Raw genomic sequence first — 9,007 nt, 5'->3', positions numbered from 1 at the left:
GTAAATTTTTCCTCTTGCTCTGCCTTTTGCCCCCACCCCCCCCACCCCTTCCCCCCAAGGCAGGCACTAACTACAAGTCTGTGTAAAGCATCCACTGAAAAACAAGATTTTCCTGGCAAACACAAATTAAAGGTGAGTAGGACTATACAGCGTGCAGCATACCAAAGTGTTTGATTCAGTCAGATTTCGGGTGACCCACAGACTGGTGCTGCTCTTCCTGTCCCTGGGAGATTTTCTCAGAACTTAAGAGAGTGGAAAGGCTGTGTGCAAAGCTGGTCCCTCTGTTGTACTCTGCTGGTTAGTGAACAAATTTAAATTGAAGAATAATAGCATGAGGTGGAAGAGTAACAGAAGCCAGACTTATAGGAATGTCTCATAGGAATCCAGGGATGCCCAGTGTTTGCTAAACATGACACTGGATCCCAGCAAGTAGTTGGAGCAGTGTCTCTCTGTACACAGACCATTTTCTTCCTGCCATCCTTGGCCCATCCCCTCCACCTCTGAACTCACCAGCTGCCCATAACACCCCTGTGATGGCAATCCACAGGCTTTTCTTCTTCCCATCCCTCACTTGTCCAAAATACAGCTGCGCTTTGCCTGGGCTCTCCTGCCCAGCCTCTCCTCACTGGAAATGCTACTCCGGAACCCAGGTCCCTCCAAATACTCCCTTCCTGTGTACCCAGTCCCTTGTCCCCATATGTGCATCCTGCCAGCCTCAGGGGTCACCTCACCTGGGAAGGGGCACAGAGTGGGGCAACAGCCCTGCAAAACCCCAAACTATACACATGCCATCGTGCTGCTTCTCATTTCTCCTCCTCGTAGTATAACAGCATCTTCTTCATGCACCTGACTGGAAAAGGGTGCCTTACACAGTGGTAGGAAGAGTTAATATGAAAAGTCGCTGAGTGTATGAATCTTTTAAGTGACTTGATCAAAGTGGAAATTTCTAGAGACCCATATTTTAGTTATGCAGGAACTTTTAATGGGAACTTTTACTACAGCATATACTAGTTGCTGCATTACTCCCGTGTGCAGAGGAGCAAAGAATAATGCTGTCAGGAAGATATACAACTTCCCATTTCCTATGTAGTAAATCATGCCATGTAGGACAGGAGGAGTCTGCAATTTCAGTCATTCTTGATGCCCTATAATGTACCAGCACAGCTTTTAATTAAAACTGTGGAGCAGGAAGGGTTTTATTTCACTCCAGAGCAGGATGGGTGGTAATGATGAGAAGGGGATGACTCTTTGCTTATTAACTTGCAATATTACCAGTACTCCTCCCATGAACAGCCATCTGGTGCCTGAGAACAACAGGGCTTATTATTACAGGGCACGTTCACTGCTGAGCTTGTGAGGCTGTTGCAGATCCCACTTACAGAGACCTGGCAGCAAAGCTCAGAAACCTGGCATGCCCAAGAAAGCCCTGTCTCATGAGTCTTCAGCCAAAATGTGAGACTTCACTGAAAACTCTGAGAGTGAATCAATGAAAAAGTCTACTCTTGTGTCACTTGCATTGCCTGCAGGGAGCAAGTTTCCCAAGGCATAGCAGACCTGCAGAACAGCAACTGCGAGGGCAAAGCAAAGGGCACTCTGCAAATCATTTTTTTTTTTGCACCAGAGGGTTTTTGTATTTACAGCACTCTTTGGACAGATTTGGCCATGTATCAGTTCACTGAAGTAAGCTGCAGATCTTAAATTAAGAAACATTGCCAAACAGTTAATTTGCCCTCAAGCAGTGGAGGGTAGGGGTCTTTTCTTAAAGAACTGTAAAAATCAAAGGCTGAATCTTCACATTCAGTTCACAGCCACTTTGGAAAATCTTTGGGGTCAGAACCCCAGTGTCAGAGTCAGAGAAGCCAGCGGGACCACACAAGGGGTACCTGAGTCACCTTCCACCATCTGCAAAGGACAAGAACACCACTGGCATCACTTTGAGGACATAGAGATCTGGTCTGCAGTCAGGGGCCAAGGCTGCAGTGTCAGACTGGCTCTCAGTTTCTTGCCACCAGCAGAAGAGGGGTCAGTGCTCTCCTCACCCTGGCTGCCAGAAAAATTTGAGGCCTGGGCTGTTAACAGGCACAGGTTGGCTCCAGGTGTGACTGGAAACACATGGCCCATGTCTGATAGTGTCCATATGTGAAGTGATGTCTGGGATAACATGGGTCTCTGGTCAAGCAGGTGTCTCCTCAGGCATTGTTTCCAGCTGCTCTCTCCAGGTGATGACAATGGGGCTGCCTGCTGCCTCATGGGCCGTTTTTTGTGACCCTCTTCTAAAGCAAAACCTGTTGTACACATCCCCAGGACAAAACTTCATGCCAGTGCTCACTCAGATACTTTCCTCCAGTTCTGATAAATGCCATCCTACACAACACAGCCACAGAGGTAATTTTATAGCTGGCTCTCAGACTTGTCGCCTCCCCTGTGCTGCCTTCTCTCTTCCTGAGAGCAGCAAATGCAAGCAGCTTGTCTCCATGTCCATTGCCTTCTCAGCACCCTGTCCCCTCCAGAGCTATCATTGCTCCTTCAGCTGGATGCCAGGTCTCTCATGATCAGTGAATTTTGCCGAACACTACCACTTCTGGTTGGATTTTTCAAACAGTCCAGCTTCTCTTTTTCCATGTTGTTTATGTTAGGGAGCAGTTCCCTGTAAATGCACAAAATGTCATGGTTTCTCATTTTAAATGCAATCTTAGAAGACTTTCTTTGGAACAATAGCTGTATAAACATGCCAAGAAGAGAATCAATGCTGTGCCAACCAGCTCAAGGCTTACTTGTTTCTGCCTCCTTGCCTCTCTGAGCTATGCTGCAAATTCTTTTTACCAGGCTGAAGCCTACAGGACCACAGGCTTAGATCCAAATTTTTCCCATGTTTTTACACTGCCTGTAACAATCAGGTAGTAGACCAACAATAGTAGGTCAACGATAAAGCAAGACATGCAACTCACACTCTGACTAGGAACAAATGACAACCTTATTGTTTACAGTGCAAATATAAAGAAATTTATTTAACACCTACAGGAAAAAAATTAGGTAATTGCTTCCCATCAGTCCAGTGGGGGAATACAGCAAACCAGCATTGTTCACATAGGCTTTGCCTTTTCCCCAGGTTAAATCAAAAAGAACGGGGTTTTCAGGCTTGAAATTTGCTCTCTGGGATGTGGTACATGGCCAATCCCTGTCACTTTATACTTTGAAAGACATCTTGATGGTCTGTGTTAAAACCCCTGGCTAAACTGCATCCACTTCAACCACCCCCACTCCTACTATTGAAATACACTGAAATTTGTGAAAGGCCTCAGATGCAAAGCTCCTCAGGTCCAACATGCTGCAAATCCCAAGAGTTGCTCTGTTGCCTGCAGAGGGCACACAAAGAGATTTTCTACTGTTCCTTAGGGCATAATCTGCTAAATACTTCGAAGTAGTTGTGATACTGGTGTCAGAGCCTCATAGCCCCAGGTATATTTAGGTATCCTTCAGTTTTCTTTACCTGGAGAAAGTTTGAACTGGTGACTACAACCCACAGGCTACTTGCCAAAACTGGTTCCTGCAGCATAACTAGACTACTGGAGAGAAAGAAGAATCCTAAAAAGAACAAGCAGTTGCATGTCAGACATAGAGCCAAACCAACTATTGGCCTTTTAAAAATGAGGGAAAGCTCTAGAAGTCAATGCAACTTCCATGGATCCTGTTCTGACTAAAAAGTATATTTAAAAATGTGCAAAAAAAGAGTTTTCTAAAGGGGTTTAACTGAAACAGCAGAATAAGAAAATAATTTCTAGAATGTCTTGAAAAAAAAAATCTGTGAAGTGGTTGGAACGCTAAAACCCAACCAGTAACTGATCTGCTAAAGACAAAATGGGAGGTAAAGGCTTCTAAGTTCACAGCTATATTTGACTTTGGATTCAAGCATATTAAAAAAAAAAACGATGCAGTGACCTTGATTAGTCCTTTTTCTAACCCTTTCACATTGAAAAAAGAAAAAAACAGCAGTTCTTCCTTCTATAAATTAACATTATGTTCTGACATACATCTTGAACAACAGATATGTGCATACTCAGTCTGAAGACAGCAACTCTAAGGAGGAGAAGTCTCAAGAGATCTTGGACCAGTGTGCTGTGTCCTTGGAGATCCTGGAAGAAAAAGCACCACAGTCAGTAGGTGACACTAACACTCAGGTAAAAAATACTTAACTCAGGTGGTGCTAAGAGAGTTGCAGGTACACAAGAGAATTAGAGGGTACCAGCTCGAAATTGTTTTCTGTTCACTCTGTCACAGGAGACTGCATTCCACATTATTCTTTCCAGGAGTGTCTTGCACCACCGAAACCAGAATTATATAAAAATTTCTCATTATGTCTGCTTCATTAGGCAGAGGAGTTCATAAACTTATCAAAAGATAAGCGCAGTCTGACATTTTGGTTCTGTTTCCTTCAAACACTAAGCTCTCTATCAAGTCCTGCTCATACTGAAACTGCAGCAAGATACAAAAAGGCAGTTACCTTGTCCAAAACACACCAACATTTCCATTTTTATCTTGACTGTGGCTTTGCTACAGTCCTCCACCAGCCATTCTGAGTAGCACTGGAATCAAACAGCTCTAAAGGAGCATTTGAGGATAAGGGAATGTTCCCCAGGTTTCAGTGGGGGCAGCGGGAGGGAGGGGGAGGTTACAGCTTCCTCCTCCTCCTGAACAGCCTGTGCACAAGCCTTAGCCCAGATTGTCTCCTGTGGCTGGAAAATACAGAAAACTGTTTGTTACAGCAAGTGCAAAGCTGTGCTACTATAATGAGTTGCATATGCCAGCCCCCAAGCCCTCACTGAGGGAGCGTTAATTACACATTGTGAAAAATTAGCCAGCAAACTAGGAGTTGAGAAACTGGTTCTTGCTGCCATCCTCCTCTTGTGGGTTTACCTCAGAGCAGGACTGTGGGGGAAAACTTCCCATCTCCTCAGGCCAGACTGAGATGCCTCCTGCAACCTTTTCTCCTGAGGGTGGAAGCAGACAGTGCCTCTTTCTTTGCTGACCCAAGGCCAAGGGACCAGCCCAGGGGACAAGGCAGGAGGAAGGAGCAGTCAAGATCAAGATACCACTGAGCACCCACAGGCCAGTGGGTAACAAGGAGAGGCTGGTTCAGTGACTCTGCCTAGATGAAAATTCCCGGAAAAAACATCTGGATAAGAATAGTGCTGATGGGCATATAATCATATATCTGTATCTCTTAAATGCATTTAATTTAAAGCACATTGGCATCAAAACTGTTGAAACACATGATGTGCAAAGGAACCACATTTTTAATATAGGTCTCATCATATCCCGAGTTTCACTAAATGAAAATGCTTCACTTTGCAGTCTCATTCTGCCACTCCCCTCTTGTCAGTCCATTGATCTGTGCAGTCCTACAGTACCCATAGGCAGGGAGCTACTTCTACTGTAGTTTTTTAACTTTTATTGGAGACTACCAGACCTAGTGAGTAGCTGGAGGCAGCGAAACAGCTCCAAGTATCTTGAATCCAATTAAACTGACGATAAAACAATTTTTTTTCATTCCAATGCATTTTCCTTTTTATAACTCCATGCACTGCAGAGCTTCCAGTTCATTATGTGTAACCATCAGATATTAAAGAAAAAAAGCAAAACAAGAAGTCTGGAACTAGCAGACTTTTCCCACAGATGGAACTGTATTCTCAAATACTAAAACAACCAACAGTGAAATATTTTGCTATTTGACATCAGATTTCAAAAATTTCTCCAAGGTACAGCAATTTCACTTCTCAGATTTAGCGCCCAAGCCTCTCTTTGGATTCATTATTTCCCCACCATTGAGAGTATGTTTACAAAGCCAGGTTGTTTGTATTTCCCTCTCTCCCCAACAGCAAGAGACAGCAAATTTATTAAGACTGTAAGCTAGAAACTGGTCTATGGCAAAGCTGAGCCCCAACCCAAGAAAATAATACACCTGCTGTACTGTAAACATGGCAAAGAAAAAAAATAACAGTTTCATCTCTTCTCCTCTTACATACTGGATTCTTCATTTAATAGACATTGACAAAATGCAGCTACAGAAAATACTTAGATTTACTCAGTCTGCACAATGAACAACCTTAACTTTTCTGGTAACTTAGAAAGGTAACAGGATGCCACATTGCCACCATCACTATGCACACTGCAGAATGTTTTTAGATATGCTTGGGGACATGAGGGATGAACCATTTCACACCTCCTGGGGTCCCTCAGGGCTACTCCCCATCGGCCTGGCTGTTCTTGTTATAAAGCCCAACTCGCACCTTCCTGCTGCTCCAGCCAGCAGAAAAACAACTGGTCAGGAAGAAAAGGAGTAAGCTACACTCGTTTCAGGAGAGATTTGAATAGTTTATTTTGCCCAATCAAGAGCCCTTCAGCATAATGACACATTCATATACACATATATGAACTTTTTTTTTTCTGAAACATTAATGTATAATACATTTTAAATTTAAAATACCAGCTGCACAGGTATTTTTATTTACAAAAATATTCCATACTTAATTTTTTAACTTCATTATGATGACATAGTTCAGTCCAAGTACATGTAAGTAAAATAACTCTATGCAATCTAACATAGTTGAGTTTGTAACAGTACAGTTTGCAGTTCATATGAAACTATATTTGTAGACAGATGGATTTGCAACCCTACCTAAAAATGCATATTCCAGTAATCATCCTCAGAAGAGCTAGTGGGGCTCAGCAAGACTTAACTGAAGAATAAGTTGCAATGAACATAAGGGAAAAAGAAAACACACATGTACACACTAACATATACAGAAACAAGAACTGCTACACATCAAGCATGCTTACCCAGGAGTGGGCAATGTTAGAAAAATTTACGGATGTATTTTTTTCCCCCATGGTGCTGGTACAATGAAACAGCAGCATAACTAGAAAGCAGCATGTTTTCCTAGTTCTAACCACTACAGATAGCAGAGCTCAGGTCTAAAATAACACAGTACTGCTTATTTACAATTCTGTTTTAAAAGGGAATATTTAAAACATGTTCCCACCCCTCTCCCTTTTCATCACCTGTGACTGAATGGTAGTGGTAGTCCACATACAACTCCTTACATGTTTTCAACTGAAACAGTTTAACTTCTAGTTATTTGGCTGGTAAAATGGAACTTACGTACTAACAGAAAGAAATACAAGTGTCAAAGTAACCTAGAGCTGTAGGTTAGCTTAAACATTTCTAGGTGCACATGGAACTGCTAAAAGAAATACTGATTGACATCTTTCGTTTGATTGTTTGGTGTTTCTGCCTCATTTCTCTTCTTCCTGTTTTTCCACTTCTTAAAAATTAATTAATGCCTACATCTTTAAGTCTAAACTTTATAAGGTGCAAAAGAACCCAGAAACAGTACACTCATCGCACTTGAAACAGTAGTAAGGTAGATATATAGCACATCTTTATAACGGGTTTAAGAAGAAGAAATTGGCCCAGGTTAGTTTTTCAATGAAAACTGGAGCAAAATTGGTTTAACTGATTCACCTATACTTCACCCTTTTTTCCCCTGATTCTGTTCACTTCCACTCCACAAGCATCATTAATTTCTGTCTACAGAATATTTGAAGATTTTGTGGCAGTAGCAAAGTTATCAACATCCACCCGAAAAGACTGATATCAATTATCCAGGCAATTGTCTGGCATGAGGAAAGATTCAAGTGACAAGTTGCCCTTCTACCTGGAGAGAGAGGCAAGGCACTGCGGTCCTTGCCTCCCACACCAGACTGTCTGCAGTCAGTGACTGCCCAGACATGTTAAACCACAAGCAGAAAGTAGAGGGCACTTCAGCCACAGACTCTAAGTTTTCCAACACGTTTCAGATACAGAAAAACCCAACAAAACAAACCCACATAGAAACAAATCCTGATTTACATGTAAAGAGCTGATGTATAATCAAAATACACAGAATGCACGAAGAAAATGTTTATTGGACAAACCTCACTTGAATTTTGGAGGATTTTAAAAGTCCAAGAAATAGAGCTGTAAAAACTCTTTTGTGTGTACCAGAAGAAAATCCAAACCATAGAAAACCAGTCAACCACGGACTGCAGCTATTGAGAAAACTTTAATATTAGACTAGTTCCCTATCTTCTTGCTCCATAGTTGGAGAATTGTTCAAGGATGTTCATAATGGGAGGTAAAAATAACTGATTATTTTCTGCAAAGCAAAATGGGCTATTTGTTTTCATTGCTTAGTAATTGTATCATCTCGATATGAGATATGAATGTATTCATAAGCTTAAAACAACTTCTATGGATAATATACATACTTTAAGTACTTTGACTTAAAACTTGAACGTAAGTCTTTTTAAAATTAAAGGTTAAAGTGTACATATAAAAATTATTTAAAACTAAAAGTATATTCTTAAGCAGTATGTATAAATATAACAGATTTCTTTTGTATTATCTAGTAACAAATGTGAAAGTGTTGCAGTAATTTATAAACTGAATGTTGACACAGAATATGTGCCTTTCATTAGATTCTATATTATATATACATATTTTGCTAAGAAAACACACATTCTAAATAAATCACATAATTAGCAAAGGTGCCTGAAAGTAATCTGTTCTAAAGTCTTTATTGAACATGTGTGTTTATATACAAATAATGAACCTGAACTGCATAAATGCAGAAACAAAATTAAGGAATAAAATACCATGACTGAATTAAAGTGCAGGAAAAATTCAAGTTTAAAAGTTCAGGTAAGATCAGTGCCGTTAATTAAGCAAAAAAACCCAAACCGAACCAAAAGAAAACAAATAAAAACAAACAAAAAACCACCACAACAAAAAACAAACAAAAAAACACCCTAATGAAACAAAAATTCCCACCCCTCCAAAAAAACCGCAAACCAAAACACCACCAAAAAAAAACCCCGAGAACAAACATAGAAAGGAAAACAAAAGGAATACTAAAAGGAAAAAAAAAAAAAAAAGAAGAAAATGAACTTGCTTCCAGAAATCCTCCTT

Source organism: Cinclus cinclus, chromosome 3, assembly GCF_963662255.1.
Source record: "Cinclus cinclus chromosome 3, bCinCin1.1, whole genome shotgun sequence".
NCBI classification, from domain to species: domain Eukaryota; kingdom Metazoa; phylum Chordata; class Aves; order Passeriformes; family Cinclidae; genus Cinclus; species Cinclus cinclus.
This window is presented reverse-complemented; position numbering follows the sequence as displayed.